We start from the raw sequence: 16,473 nt of genomic DNA on the forward strand, positions 1-16,473 counted from the left end.
TGTATGCTCAGTTTAATAGTTTTGGGGACATAGTTCCAGATTTCTTTCCAGGTGGCAGTTAACAGCTCTATCTTACAAGTCCTTCACTTTTAAGCTCTCAATCCCTCCTGTTTATTCACATTGGTGATCAGGTATGTTTATATACTTATAAGACACATATACACATATACGCACAGATATACATGTATATATACATGTTGTACCGAGAAAAATGGTCAAGTGAGAGTTTATTTGCTGGAGGCTGCAAAGGGCATAGCAAGACCCAAATCAAGCAGCCCGGAACAGCAGGAAGCAAAGGTTTTATAAAAGCTAAAACCATAAACTAGAGGATGTTGATTGTGTAAGCAGAAGCAGACTTCAGTAGTTATATCTTATTGCGAGCAGGGGTAGTATGGAGGACAGGAGTATAGGACAGGGTGCTTTCACCACAGTACACAAGACTATTGCATTCTGCTTTGACAAAATGCTTGGTTAAAAGAGTGGGGTATGGGGCAAGCAGGAGCTAGTACAACATACATACATGGTATACACACACACACACACACACACACACACACACATATATATATAACAGGAAGGGGATTACACCCTCCAAAATTTATTTATTTAGCTGAGGCAACTGGGGTTAAGTGACTTGCCCAGGGTCACATAGCCCAGAAGTGTTAAGTGTCTGAGGCCAGATTTGAACTCATTCAGGTTCTCCTGACTTCAGAGCTGGCACTCTATCCACTACACCAACTAGCTGCCCCTAGCCTCCACAATTTATAAAAAAATAAGGGGAAAGGAATAAGATAAGGTGGAACATAGAAGGGTGTGTAGATTTACAGTAGTGAGACAAGGAGTGCAGAATAATAGGAAAGGGATAAGGGGGGGGGAGAAGAATAGGGGGAGAAGATAAGGAAGGGATCCATGGAAGGGGAGGTTAAGTAATAGCAAGGAAAATTAAGGAGAAAAATTAAAGTAGAAGATCTAGCAGAGATTGAAAATAAGAAATATATACACAAACACAATAACAAGGATCAGAAGTAGATTTCCATTTAAAAAAAAAAGTTGAGCTAGTAATCCTTGATTACAAACTTAAAGATTCAATTAAGAGAGAAATTGATTATATGTCAGCCATATTAATGTTGATTTAAATACATCTACATATGTGTATGTGTGCAGACATGTATGTGTGTAGTTTTGTTTACGTATGTATGTGTGTACACATAAATTTATCCATGCTTAACTCTAGCCTAATTAAGGGAGGAGGGGGATGAAAGGAGAAAAAATGAATACAGTAAAAAGTGCACAGCAGAGAACAAAAGAATAACCTACAAGGAAGCAAAGAAAAGATGGACAATACAAGAAGAGCTGTGTGGAAGGGACTGAAAGGGGGCAAGGTTAGGGACTCTGAATGAAGGATCGTGGGAAAAGGACTAAAAGAGAGTGTATCCCCAACTGATAAGTGGTCCAAAGATATGACAGACAATTTTCAGATGAAAAAATTAAAACCATCTATAGTCATATGAAAACATGCTCTAAATCACTATTGATTAGAGAAATGCAAATTAAAACAACCCTGAGATACTACCTCAGACCTCTCAAATTGGCTAAAAGAACAGGAAAAGATAATAAGACAGTGGGGGAAGGAAGTAGAGATAGGTTTTGAGGAAGACCTCAATGGCTTGAGGGAAGGACTTGGAGGGCGTGGAATTCAGTAATTGAAGAGAAAGAAAAGAATTGAGGAGTTGTGAAGACTCCTGGAAGTTTAAGTGTCTTAGTTTTAGATTCCCTCAAGGAACTAGAAAATAGGGTATAATTTTGAAGGGGAAGGCAATTAGAATGACTCCAGGGCTTTTGAAGATACAGACAAATTTAGAGAAGAAAGAGTAAGTAGAAATGCCAGGATCTTTCTTGCAGAGATTATATCTTCTTTATCTTTCTATCCCTTCTAATTTAAGACAATGCATTGCACAAAAAGCTACTCAATAAATATTTGCTAAATTGAATATGTTGATAATTTTTCTCAGTTCTCATTTATGGATGATAATAAAAAATCATACACACTCATATATGTGTATTTTCAGGTTTCTAAAGATTTTATGCATTATGTCAATTGATCATAACCTACATAATGTAGGTATTACAGATGTTATTATCATTCTCATTTATTAAAAAACGGGGTTCATGGAATTTAAGTGATTTACCTAGACCCAAGTAGCCAGTAAGAGATTTCAGGTGACTTCTTGTTTCTGATTCCAGCATTCTGACACACTGTATAACTGCTGAATACCAGGTGCTGACAGTGTTTGCTATGATTTTTTCTCTTCCGAATCCTCTGGAAATAACCTTTAATTTGGTAAGAAAGCGAATCAAATCAAATAATTGGGTTTGTTCTTTCATCTCTGAAACTCATCTCTTTCTAGCACTGAGTTAGATAAATCACCTTTATTTCAATAAGTTTAATTCAATCACTGCCTGTCAGAAGGAAGGGAGAAAAATTCTCTTTTTTTGCCTCTAAAGGCTTTCCTTACTTGATGCCTTGATATTTTTGGAAGCTTCAGTAGCTTGGTATTGGGTGAAGAGGTCTGAAGGACCCTGCCCCATCCCCTGCCTTCCCAGAGGAAGTTGCCTCTGTTAACTGACCAAAGCAATTTCTGCAGCTTAATGAATCAGATGGTTAAAGATTATTTTTCAGTCAAAACTCACTTTATTCAAGCAAATAGGAAAAGGGTGGGGAAAGAGAAGGAAGAGAGAGAAAAAAGGAATTGATCAAGCACATTTATATGGTCATTATTCCACTGCTAAAAATCAAACTGCTTGTTGGTGGAAGGGGCCATTTCCAATAAGGTGTGGGTAATTTAAGTCTTCTACTTCAGGATGATATTCATCTCAGAGGGGGGAAAAATGGACCCAATTTCAATTCCTGACTCTGGGAAGCCTTTGTAGATTAATTGAAGGCACATGAATATGAATGTGCCTGTGGTTTAGACTCTTAGGGATCAGCTAGTCTAACCTCCATATTTTATAGGTAAAGGAATTGAGACCTTGAGATTCAAAATGACTTGATAAAATGTCAAAGCCTGAACTTGAAACCAGTTTTCAATTCCAAGATCAGTATTCTCTCCACCATACTGTGGCAGAGGTTCATATGTGGCTGAATATATATTTACATATGTGTGTGTGTATGTGTATGTCTTTCTCTCAGAATCATAGGATTTAGAAATCACTGAATCCCACATGTTCACCTTGTAGAAGAAAACACTGGGGTCCAGATTGCTTTTAACTTGCCCAAGATCATATAATTGGCATTTGAGAAAGCTGGGATTTACACCCAAGTCCTCTACTCTCAATACTCTCTTGATGCACCAAACCTGTTGCACTGCAACTGGAGGTATATAGTAGGGGAGGGAGTTTGTGTATGAGCTGCCATCTCTCTCCCAAGATGGTTAGGAGGCAATCTCTGTTGGAAGATGATGAGATTCTTCAGGGAAATGGTTTAGAACATGTTGAGATGAGGACTTGCCATCTCCTTCAAGGGCAATAGAAGTCAATCCAACTATTTCTGTATTCTGGCTACAGCCTTGCTATTTGTATCATTTCCAGATCACTTTTTCAAGTATCTGTTACATCCTAATCATTACCCAATATACTACCCTTATCCTCTAACCCAATGGCACCTTCTCTTATAACAAAGAAAAATAGTTAAGCAAAACCAACTAGCAAATCAGCTGCAGCTCATAACATATGCAACATTCCAAACCCATAGTCTCCTACCTTTCTAGTGAGAAGAAAGAAATGGGCTTCATCATCAGATCAAAATGGGTTATTGCAATAAATGTGAGTTTGACCAAAGGATGAGCACTTGCTAAAATTCTTCAAAGGAAAAACTTTGGATCAGGAATCTCAGTGGTCACTTAAATTTGAAACATCGTGGAGAAGATATCAAGCGAGAGCTAGATACTTGGGTTCTAGTCCCAATCTCTTCTTCTGCCTGGGTCTCAGTTTCCTTATCTGACAAACAAGAGTTTGAATTAGCTCTCTGAGGTTCCTTCCAGCTTAAGAATCCCCACGTTTCTAAACCTTAAAGACAAGTAGGATGTGTAGCATAACACAATAGAATGAACACTGACTCTGGAGTGAAAGGATCTGGATTTCAGTCCAGCTTCTGACGTTTTATAAGAGTGTGATCTTGGAAAAGTCAATTAAGCCTCTTGGATCTGAGTTTCTTGATTTTTCAAATGAGGGGGTTTAGATCAAGTGTTTTGACCTTTTGTCTCTGGCTGATCCTTAGCCAGAGAGAGAGGGGAACATTGGATTATATGATCAGACTTTGAATATATAGGGAAATGGTACAGGACAGCTCAGAGATACAAGTGATAGTGAAAAAGATTCCAGATAAAGATGAAGAGAATTCATGGAGAGAAAAATATATAAGGTGGAGGGCTGAGAATCTCAGAGTACTATTTCTAATAAAACAATTCTTTGGCATACCCTTTGATCTAGCTTTTCCACTGTTAGCCCTATACTGAAAAGAAATCAAAGAAAGAAGAAACGGTCTTATATGTACAGGATTATTTGTAGCAGCTTTTTTATAGCAAAAACTGGAAATTAAGGAGAAATTCATAAATTGGGGAATGACTGAATAAATTGTGGTAGATAAATGTGATTGAATACTGTTATGCTGTAAGAAATGAGGAAAGAGATGATTTCAAAGAAACGTGGGCAGACATTAACAAATGCAGAGAGAAACAAACAGAATCAGAAAGGTGATTTATATTGTAACATTAGTATTACGAAAATAAAACATTTTGAAGACTTTTATAAGCTGATGAAGAATGAAATGAGCAGAATGTGAGAATAGTTCAGGCAGTAACGACGCTTTAAAAAGCAACAACTTTGAAAGTGCTAAGAACTTGGATTGATACATGTACATTCATTGTTACAGAAGAACGATTCCAAATCATGCTACCCCTGACAGAGATGATGGATTTAAGGATGAGACATATAATTTGTATGTAGGAATGGCAGGAATTTGTTTTGCTTGACTATGTATATTTGTTTAAAGGGATTTGGTTTTCTTTTCTTTTTTTTTCCCTAATGGGGTGGAAGGTATGAAAAACAGAAAATAGATTTCTGTTCATTATAAAAAATAGAGAGGTGGGGGAGTGCTGCAATTGTGGAATGTTTCATGGACCTTCATTCATAGTCACTGTATTATTAGTTTGGTTAATTGTTCTATGTTGTTACAAGAGACCTCTTTGAATACAGAGTAATCTGCGTATGTTTGTAATATAAAAACAAAACACATCAATAAAACTTTTTTTTTTTTAAATGAACTGGGCTAGCTTTAATGCTGGCCAATCCCCTGAGAGGTACAGGAGTATGAGGAAGAATGGGTGGGGGGAAAGGAATGCAAGGGAGAAAGGAATAGAACAAACACTTTCTAAGAGAGTAGTTTAGTAAAAGGGAGGATATTTGATGAAGGGAGGATAATAACAATAAGTTTTGTTTTAGACATGTTGGGTTTGATATGTTTATGGGACATCTGGTTTGGAATGTTCAATAGGAAGTTGTGATGAATGACTAGAGCTCGGGGGAGACTGGGGCTGGATATATGGTTTGTGAGTCATCTGTACTAAGATAAATAATTCAACCCATGGGAGCTGATGAGGTCATTGAATGAGAGAGTGTAGAGAGAGAAGAGAAGGAGGGCCAGGACAGAGTCATGGGGGTACATGATAAAGATGTTTCAACAAAGGAGACTGAGAGGAGAGTCATGGTACAAAAACACTGAAAGGAGAGAGTATCTAGGAGGAAAGGATAGTCAAGAGTGTTAAATTCAGCAGAGAGATCAAGAAGGATGAGCACAGAAAAAACACTATAACTTTTGGCAATTAAAAGATTCAAGATCTACAGGAAATTAACATAAACATAAGGAACAAAAGCCCTTTCCAAATAGGTAAACTTGCCAAAGGATATAAATTTTTTTAAATTGAAAGATTCAAAACATATAGGGAATTAATATAAATAAGGTGGAACAAGAGCTGTTCCCAAATAGATAAACTGACAAAGGTTAGGAAATTTTTCAGAAAAATTTCAAAATGTTAACCCATATAAAAACTTTCTTATAATCACCAATAAAAGAAATGTAAATTTAAATAATTTTAAGGTTCTAACCTATATCCAGCAAAAAGAAAAACACGATAAAAGATGGAAATGGTTATTATGAAAAGAGTATAAGAAAACAGGAACTCTAATGCACTATTATTGGTGGAGCTGTAAATTGGTTCAACCATTCTGAAAAACAATTGGGAACTATCACTAAACTGTTTTCTCTTTGCCCAAGAAACTACTCTTGAGCATGTACCACAAGGAAGTCAATTACAGAAAAATTCAACATATACCAAAATATTCATAATGGTAATAAAAATCTGGAAACAAAGTTCAAGTTGCAAGCGACTGGAAAAATGTGTTGTTGTTTGTCTTTTGTTCCTGAAGAGTTCCAATGATATCATGGGGTGATGCTGTGACACTCATAAATTGGATTTAAATGAGGCAGAGTTGCATAAAGTCATCAGTCTCACTATCTCTCTTTCTCTCCCAGAGTCATAGAAGTTTAATGTCAAGACAAAAGTCAGGATGACTGGTGATGGCTTGGGATGCAGTGGATGACCTTGACATCTTTGATAACCTGACCAAGCATTTGTTAAAAAGGACATGGCTCTTCTCACTTGGATTGATGTATTCTGGGATCTGGAGCAGTTTTGTGGAAGGTAAGGTGCTTACAGCACCAGAAACCTAGAATAGAGTAGGGACATGAAGAATAAAGCCCTGCCAACCCTAGAAAATCTTTCTTACCTTTAAGAAGAATATTGGGTCAAAATCATATCTATCCAACAAACTTCTAATGTAGAAATATTATTCTAAGGGGTTCAGAATGAAAACTGCTTCCTTGATTCTTCTGAAGAGGGAGGGATTCTTCTGAAGCCTTTAGTTTACATTTACCAACTTAGCCTCTTCCCACTAAACACTGATTACAAAACCAAAACCAAAAATAAAACAACCATCATGAATAGCTAAAAAACCTTATTAAATGAAGCAGCAAACAAAAATCAGAGAAGTTGTACAATGAGAATATATTAAAGAACATGTAAGGGTAAATGAGTTTTTTTATTGGGAATGAGATAAGATCTCAGCTCAAATCAGGAGAGAGAGAGAGAGAGAGAGAGAGAGAGAGAGAGAGAGAGAGAGAGAACGATTTTACTAAGGTACCATCCACTCTCAATATTCTCTAGGGATGCAAACACTAGAAGGCAAAACTCTGGAGGAGGGCTAGCTTTCAGTACAGTACCTGTGTACCAGGCTACAGTCTGCCATTCAAAAATTTTTGCCTTGCCTCTCAATCTATCTCTCTTCAGGTCCTCTCTAGAAGTGTGTATCCAACCAACTAATCTGAAGTCCCTTCTCCACTCATGAACCATAAATGTCTTTTTTTTTTTATTAAAGCTTTTTCTTTTCAAAACATAGGCATGGATAATTTTTCAACATTGATGCTTGTAAAACCTTGTGTTCCAAATTTCCCCCTCCTTTCTCCCCACCCCTTCCCCTAGATGACAAGTAACTCAATATATGTTAAACATGTTAAAATATATGTTAAATCCAATATATGTATACATATTCATACAACCAACTGTCTTGCTGTACAAGAAAAATCATATGAAAAAGAAAAAAAAGAAAGAAAACAAAATGCAAGTGAACAACAATAGAAAGAGTGAAAATGCTATGTTGTGAACCCCACTCAGTCCACAGTATTCTCTCTGGGTGCAGATGGCTCTCTCCATCACAAGATCATTGGAAGTGGCCTGAATTATCTCTTTGTTGAAAAGAACCACATCCATCAGAATTGATCATTGCATAATCTTGTTGCCGTGTACAATGATCTCCTGGTTCTGCTCATTTCACTTAGCATCAATTCATGTAACTACCTCCAGGTCTCTCTGAAATTATCCTACTGATCATTTCTTATAGAAGAATAATATTCCATAACATTCATATACTGTAACTTATTCAGCCATTCCCCAACTGATGGGCATCCCTTCAATTTCCAGTTTCTTGCCACTACAAAGAGGGCTGCCACAAATATTTTTGCACATGTGGGTCCCTTTCCCTCATTTAAGATCTCTTTGGGATATAAGCCCAGTAGAAACACTGCTGGATCAAAGGGTATGCACACTTTGATAACTTTTTGAGCATAATTCCAAATCACTCTCCAGAATGGCTGGATCTATTCACAACTCCACCAACAATGTATCAGTGCCCCAGTTTTCCCACATCCCTTCCAACATTCCTCATTATGTTTTCCTGTCATCTTATGGCTAAGTGTCTTTTTAGCTTTATGGTACAGATTACAGGGTGCCCCTTAGGAAAACCTTTCCAGGCTTGAATGGAAGCATGGTTACACAGAGAAGCTTTGAGAAGAGTTGTATGAAGACACATGGAATTATGAGAACAGAATACATTATGACTATAGTTATGTGAATGAAAAAGAACACTAAAATGAAAGCTGAGTTATTATAATCAATCTTGACTCCCATCGAAAAGATAACTTTTCAGTTAGTTGAAGCATTAGTTGTGTTTCGTACACTGTTGAATATAGGCAGTGTTAGTTAATTGTATACAGTTATATAACTGTTTTATTTTAAAAATTGTTAAAGATTGTAGAGACTGAGGGTTATGAGTGTGTAATTTGAGCTGTCCTTGGGAACCCTCACCCCTCTCTCTTCTATGGGCTTATCTCATTATTTCTATCTAGGTTCAAAGCAGTCTAGTAGGCTTGTGCTGGAAAATTGTCAGAAACTATCCAAATTGTAGAAATGTTTGCTAATTGACTTTACTCTCATCCTGGAGTGAAGCATGGAAATCCTTCCCTTGGGCTAGCTTCCTCTCTTTCAATCTCAAATCCTGAATTTGTAGGACTAGAAAGAATTATAGTTAATGGCCATGTAATTTATTAGCAGTATCAAGTAACACAGAAATGCAGACAACATTTAAACAATATATAGAAGGTTGGAATGCAAAAAAGAAGGCTGAAATGGAGTTTTCAGTCAGGAATATATCTGTTTTTTTTCCCTTTTTCTACTCTCTTGTCAGTTGATCTGAGGGAGCTTTGCTGAAAAGGATTGAAATGTAAACCCCGGGTAGAAATATCCCTAGTGCCATGCTGTGAGAAAACAGAAGTAAGAACTTTAAACGAACTTCTCTCACATAACTACTACAGTGACTGAGTCAGCCTGACCTCAATGGCTGTGCACTCTTATCATACTTGTCTTTTCTCTTTTTGCTTTCTACTCCTCATATTCAACTTCTTATGTCTCATTCGTAACTTCCTGCCTCCCAACAAGGTGCCCAAAGGTTTAGATGGAAGTCTTTCCCTCAGACCACTGGAACCGCCCAAACAAACTGAGCTTGTGATACCTGTGAACAATCTAGCCCAAGGATTCTCTAACTTCTCAGAAAGTTCCTCCACAGTCTAAGTGATCCAAGTCTCAGCCAACCTGTAGTTATATAAGGGAGAACCTAGGAAAGTAGTGGGTGGTTTGCAGTATATCTGAGAATACCCATCATGTGAAATTAAAAAGTATTAATAAAACATATTATTTATGTTATAAATAAAACATTATTTTAAAAAAATACAACCTCAGACAGGAAAAGAAAAAAAGACAGGTTCTAGAAATGACATCACAGTCCCAACTCTAATTGGGCTTTTCCTCTTATACATTCTTTATGGTATCTATCCCACCAAGAGACTGTCCTTAGATAAGATATTTAAAATTAAAATCCATGAAGTGACTCAGAAAGATAGTTCAGTATAGTGGAAAGAGCACTGGATTTGGAGAGAGAGGACCTAGGTTAGAAATTATGGTTCTCATATTTACTACTTATACATTCTTAGGCAAATCACTTAATCTCTCTGGATTTCCTTACCTGTAAAAAACATGTGGTGACCTATATTACTTCTAAATTCATTTGCAAATTTATATTACTATGAACTTGGAGAAGACCACAGAGAAGTTCATGGGCTTAGAAATTGGTATTGGCCACATGTATCTAGATAGATTTACCCCCCAAAAATTATAAAATGATGGTAAACAATAATAATTATTATAAAACTAAAAATACAAAAATAAATGATGTGCCCAAATAACTCCATCCTTACCTAGTTAAACAAGTTGTTGATGATGAAAAATGAGACGTTGATGGAAGAAAACATAGGCTACCGTAATTTCATAAACAAATTCAATCAATATAAATCAATTGCCTTAAGGAGACCAAGAGTACCTAGAACATGCTTTAATCAGCAGACATCTGACCTACTTGGCAAGCAGAGTAATACAATAAGCAAGAACAGCAATGGATTGAAATATAAACTTGTTTAGAAAATCTTATGGAAAAGAATGATAGAAGATCATGACCAATAGTGCCTCATTAAAAAGAAAAAGAAAAGAAAAGCAGTGAAAGGCAAAATCAATTTAAATAAAGTTGGGTAAGAGACCTACCTAACCAAAGCCAATCTGAGAGCATTTCATAAAATAAAAAAAGTACAGCATATGGAAGAAAAATGGAAAAGATCTGCATTTAAAAAATAATAGTAATAAAATTTTTAAAAATCCTTTTTTTCTGTCAAGCATCGTGAAACTACCACACTTGAATATAATATCACAATGCTGCATGGCACTCATATAGGAAAAGAAGCTGGATTGATATTTTATTGGTTTCCTGTATAATCCTATGTATTTTTATGCATTTCAAAATATTATCCTGAAAAGGGGTATTTAGATTTCACCAGCCTATCAAAAGGGGTCCATAATATAACAAAGGTGAAGAACTCCTGCTCTAGATTCTTAGCTAGACCCAGAATTGCTGTAATTATCTCCCTTTCTGTTTCTTTATTACTTCAACTACTCATTGTTTGGTCTGGAGACATTTCTTTATACACACACACACACACACACACACACACACACACATGCAATGTTGGGGTCATAGAATTAATGAGATAACTCATTGTTAAATGAGTTGGCATTTTGCTTGGACTTAGTAGGTGCTTAATAAATGCTAATTTGCTTCCCTTTCCCTCATAGAGCTTAATGCTGGAATGGTCCCTATGAGACCATCTACACCATCATCCTTCTTTGTGAATGCAGTCTAGGAGAATGTCGTCTCATCTTTTTGTATCTGTGGAGATCCTTGGGATCTAAGGAAATGATTAACACAAAGGATGGTGGATCTGATTCTGAGATCCTGCCAGGAGAAAAAAGATTATCCTCTCTCTACTCTGCAATAGCAAGGATTGTTCTTTCTGCAACAGGGAGAACAACTTGGCAGGATACAAAAGCTGTTGTCTGGGCTTTGCATTCTATTTTCTTCTACCCCTTTCTCTCCATCTTTCTTTTCTTTTTTTCTTTTTCTTTTTTTTTTGTTGCTGAAGCAATTGGGGTTAAGTGACTTGTCCAAGGTCACACAGCTAGGAAGTGTTAAGTGTCTGAGGCTGGGTTTGAATTCAGGTCTCCTGACTTCAGAGCCACTGCTCTATCCACTGTGCCATCTAGCTGCCCTATCTCTTTTTTTGATCCACACTTTGCACAGTTGCCAAAATAATTTTTCTAATACAAAGGTAGTGCCTTTATTCCATGTTAAAAAGAAAGACAAACCCTTCCTGTATTGACTCCTTGTTGCCTAGAGGATGAAATACAAACTCTGTAGCCCATCATTTAAAAGTCTTTGCAGTCTAGCTAGAACCTACCTTTCCATACTTATTTTACATCACTCGCTTTCATACAGTTTTAATTCCAAGCAGCTGTTTTCTTCACTATTTCTTGAACTCACCATGCTTTCTTCTGCTCCCATGCATTTGTTTTTTCAACTAATTAATGCAATATTTAGTTGCCTTTCCTTTGTCAAACCCTGAGCCCATGGCTTTCCCTAGAGCTACTTGATAACATGGAGCAGAAGATACACACAGACTGGAAGAATTATGGGAGGATCAAGAAGATGAGGAGGAACATTTAGAAATGTTGGGGGATAGAAATGGCTCCATCACATGGCAAACAGGATGAGGAAGGCTACTATCAAGCAAAAGAGCTATGGCCTTAGACAGGGTAAAGTCCAAGATGACGCAGAAGAGCTGCTGCTTCGGGGAGGGGTTCCTAGAATAACAAATGATGAGACTTCCCAACACAGTCCTAAACTCAGTCCCAGTGGCAGCCCCCAACCCCAATGAATTTGGCTGCTGTGGCAATGTCCCTTGAGACAGGGGTAGTTTGGAATCCAAATCTGGGGACAAGGGAGGTCAAGGGACTTGACGCTGCCAAAATGATGAGGCTCTCATCTGTCTGAACCGCTGGCCATTTTAGCACCTCTGCAGATAACAGTCTATTCAGCAGCTGACAGCTGCTCCTAATAAGGGCAGGACTAGAGATGAACTTGGCACAGGCACACAGGCATTAATTCTCAGGGGGGTGAGGGGCAAAGCTGAAGAACTGCCAGCAGAACAGAGGAGACAGGGCTCTCCTGTGCATTTGTGCAACCCATCCCCTCCTCTAGAAGAGGGCAGTTGCTGTCTCCCAATTCCCCATCTCAGCTTATCCAGAGATACCACAGCCTCCACAAAGTCTTCCCTGATCTCTTTCCTGAATATGATTTCTCCCTCCTTAAATATTCCTAGAACACCTTTTCTGGCTCTTTCTTTTGTATTTATTATATTCTATTTTGTATTACTCTTACATACTCGTATATCATTCCCTTCCCTCTCCCCAGCTTAGAAGTTTGCTGAGAGTAAAGTGCATGCATTTTTCATACTGTTTTCACTTTTTTTTTTTTTTTTTTTTTTTTTTTTTTAGCAAAATGCTCTTTGATTATGGAGGGAAATAGAGGTTTTAACTGGTCAAAATCCTTTACAAAAGCCTTCAGATTTTGTTGTTGACAGATAAACATAACGATGATAAAGTGATAAAAAATGATAATAAAACATGATAAAATGATAAAGATGATTAAAAAGCGCCAGGTCAGTGCCACTAATTTGCTTCCTTAGCCTAGCTTTTTGTTCTGGCTCAAATTCATTTGCAGTTAAGGTGGAGGAGATCTTAGAAACCTTGAAGATTTCTCTGAATTCCAAGTTAGATAGCCACCTGTAACACAAAGTTTTGATATTACCCAGACAAGGGGTAAGACTTAATATTAGTCTGGAAATTTACTGGGGAGAGGTTAAACATTATATGTTAGCTGCCTAAAATTGGGATCAATTGGCTAGAACTCTGGAAGAGAAGAGAGCAGGGAGCAGTAGACAGGAGAGAAATGTATCACCAGAGACTGGGACAAGTCTAGTAGTGCAGTGACCAGAGAGGAGCAGATCCAGTGAGCCCAGGGAGGCAACATACCCAACAAAGATGCTGCCGCCATCGTTTGTCCTTGGTTTGGACCAAGACGTTACGGTCGATGTCGTGACTTGCCAGTGAATTGGGTTTAAATGAAACAGATTGTGCAAAGTTGTCAACCTCACTCTTTTTTCTAGAGTCATTAAAGTTCAGTAGCAAGACAAGAGTCGGGACAATTGGTGATGGCCCAGGATGCAATGAACACTTCTATGTCTTAAAAGATGCTAAACCCAAAGAAGAGCAGATCTAGTGAGAACATCACAATGGCGACTGCCAAACACAGCAGGAGTCCTTCGGCATGGTCAATATGAGTTATCCTTTCACATGGAGGGGTGTAGGTGGGAATCCTATGAATGCTCACTCTCCCCACTGATAATGTATATATATATATATATATATATATATATTTGTAAGAGATGGTGTCTTGTAGAATAGGCAAGTATAAATTTTCTTACCATATTATTTTACTAGAAGCTTTTTTTTTTGGAATAATTATGTCCATTGACTGACTAGAGAAAAAGCAAACATAATAGTGGAGGATTCTAAGTTCTTATTTTGAGTAGAGATGGACCCAATCAACGCAAACATGAAAGTCTTCAAGTAAAGGCTGGATGAGCATTCAAGTCCAGAATTCTGTGAACTTTTTCAGAGAGTTGATTAAGAGAGGGGAGGAGTTCCACCAGCAAGCACGTAAGCTTCTGTTATATAGATCAGCACCATGCTAAGGGCTGGGGATACAAAAACAAATAGGAAACTTTCTACCCTCAAGATGTTTTTATTCTATGGAGCTCTGAAGAGTGTCTGCAAATTCCAGGTCCTTGAACAGAATCTGGAGTTAGTAGGCATAAAGGCCTAAGTATACTGACTATTCATCGCACTAAATTGAATTCCCAAGGAATTCTTGTGGAGGCAATTCTAAATCTCTAAGGGAAAACTGATGGCTCCCTCAGACTGGATAATAGTTCATTTTTCATTAAGAATCCCTCCTCCCTTCTCCAGGAGTTGGGAGAATAGAATTGTTCTGGGGGAAGGGGAAGTATGGCTCCATCTGTCCAATTTCTGGCCTGGGCTCCACCTCAAAATCTCAGAAGAGTCAAAACACCAGCCTGCTGAGAATGAGTGTCTTCAAGATGGAATTTATCTGCTCAGTTGGTTTCCACTGAGGGCAGAAACTGCCTCATGATCAGCCATCTGGGCAGTTGTTAATGATCTCTAATCTCTGATCTCCCGAAGGAAACTCAGAGAGCAGCAGGACGCTGGGAAATGGGGGCAGGTTCTGAAAGACCATCATCACAGCATCTGGCAGGACCCAGCCTGGTTTTTCCTGAGCTTCCTGGACAAGCCATTGCTTAAACTGGTAATTACAAAGTTCTTTATCACCTTCCCCCTTCTCCTCCCTTTCCCAAATTTTCCTATCTCCAAGAGAACCAACGATGGCAGAACCCACATATTCTCTGCATGGTCCTCCATTTGTAGGACAGAACCACAGAATGTTAGAATCAGAAAGACCATGGGATCTTATGATCCCATCAATCCTATGATTTAGATCATTTCCAGATCATGTAGTGCAATCCTGTCACTTTATTTTTATTTTTAATTGATTTTTTTGATTTAATTGATTTTTTTCACTTAATAAATACTTTTCTCTCCCCTACCCACTGCTTCATTGAGAAAAAAGCAAAAAAACCTACAACAAATATGCATAGTGAAGGAAAAATAATTCTCACATTGGCCACATTCAAACATATACATCCACACCGTGAATCCATCTCCTCTATCAGGAAACAGGTAGTATGTTTCATTATGCAACACTACCACGTTACAGATGAAGAAACTGAGGCACATAGAGAGAGTGAGGTTCACTCAAGGTCACAAAGCAAATAAGTGAAAGAATAAGGACTCAAACCCAGGTCTTTGGGCTCCAAGCTCTTCCCAACCTGCTATGTTGCTTGTGTAGCAGGACTCAGTTGCTTTTCTTAGAAAAAGCCTTAAGGACTAGCTAGATCTTGACTTATGATTTCACTGGTATAGGGAATTCTGTTGTGGGACCTGGGCCAGATTGCTTAATCTCTGTCTGCCTGATTTTCCTCAACTGTGAAATGGTGACAATAATAATACCCACCTTGGAGGGCTGTTGTGAGGATCGAATGGAATAATATTTGTAAAAGCACTTAGCCCAATGTTTGGCACTTTGTCTGAAGCTTAGAATCTCAGTGCTTTAGGGACTTGACCAGGATCACTTATGGTACTGCCAAAGGCACTTTTTCCTCATATTGAGGTCTCAGTTTCCTCATCTGTAAAAAGAGGGCAGGTATTGATTGAACTGGACTATTTTCTAATGTTTTCATCCCATTCTAAGCCCATGATTCCTTCCTGCCCTCTTTTCATCATGGAGAAGTCATTCCTCTAATCCAATTAGAAAAATGGGCAATGCCTAGGGCAAATGATTCTTTGTCATCAGGAGTGGGCCAGGACAGCCCCATAACCTTAATGATCATGAAGGGAGCCCTCAGCAGGTTTATAGCCAATTGCTCACTTTGGAGTTGTTATTGGAGCAAATAAACTCAGGCTAGCAAACAAGGCAGAAGGGAAATGAGGACAGATTGCCTTCAGCAGAAGCAGATGAATGGGGAGGCCACTTAATCATTGAGAATTGGTGATACTCCTTTGGATTTTCCCAGGGAGGAAACAGGAGGTGGTGAGAGGGGAGGGGTAGAACCTACTGGAGGAGGGACACACACAGAGACAGATGCTTAAGTGGAAAGGAGCACACACACACACACACACACAGACACTGAGAAAGACACATTGGAAAGGAAACGGGCAGAAAGAGGTTTAGCCTTTGAGGTTTTAACTCCTAAACATGAGTGTTCATCGATGCCACTCACTCCCAGGATGACATGTGTTTTGAGGACCCAGAACTCCCAGGGAACAGAACTGGACAGGGTCACCCAGCAAGCCCATACAGAAGGGGGCTCTGGCTCCCCCATCTGCTTCCCTCCATCTGGACTGACAAGTAAATGGATTTTCTGTCACCAGGTTTGGAGGTCAATCC

The 16,473-nt window shown here is 38.3% G+C and overlaps 1 pseudogene; it reads right to left on the reverse strand.

The window, feature by feature from the left end:
- Window positions 1-12,081: 12,081 nt before the first annotated feature.
- LOC100923179 lies at window positions 12,082-13,443 on the reverse strand (annotated as a pseudogene).
- Window positions 13,444-16,473: the final 3,030 nt, after the last annotated feature.

Source organism: Sarcophilus harrisii, chromosome 4 (genome assembly GCF_902635505.1).
Source record: "Sarcophilus harrisii chromosome 4, mSarHar1.11, whole genome shotgun sequence".
NCBI lineage: Eukaryota > Metazoa > Chordata > Mammalia > Dasyuromorphia > Dasyuridae > Sarcophilus > Sarcophilus harrisii.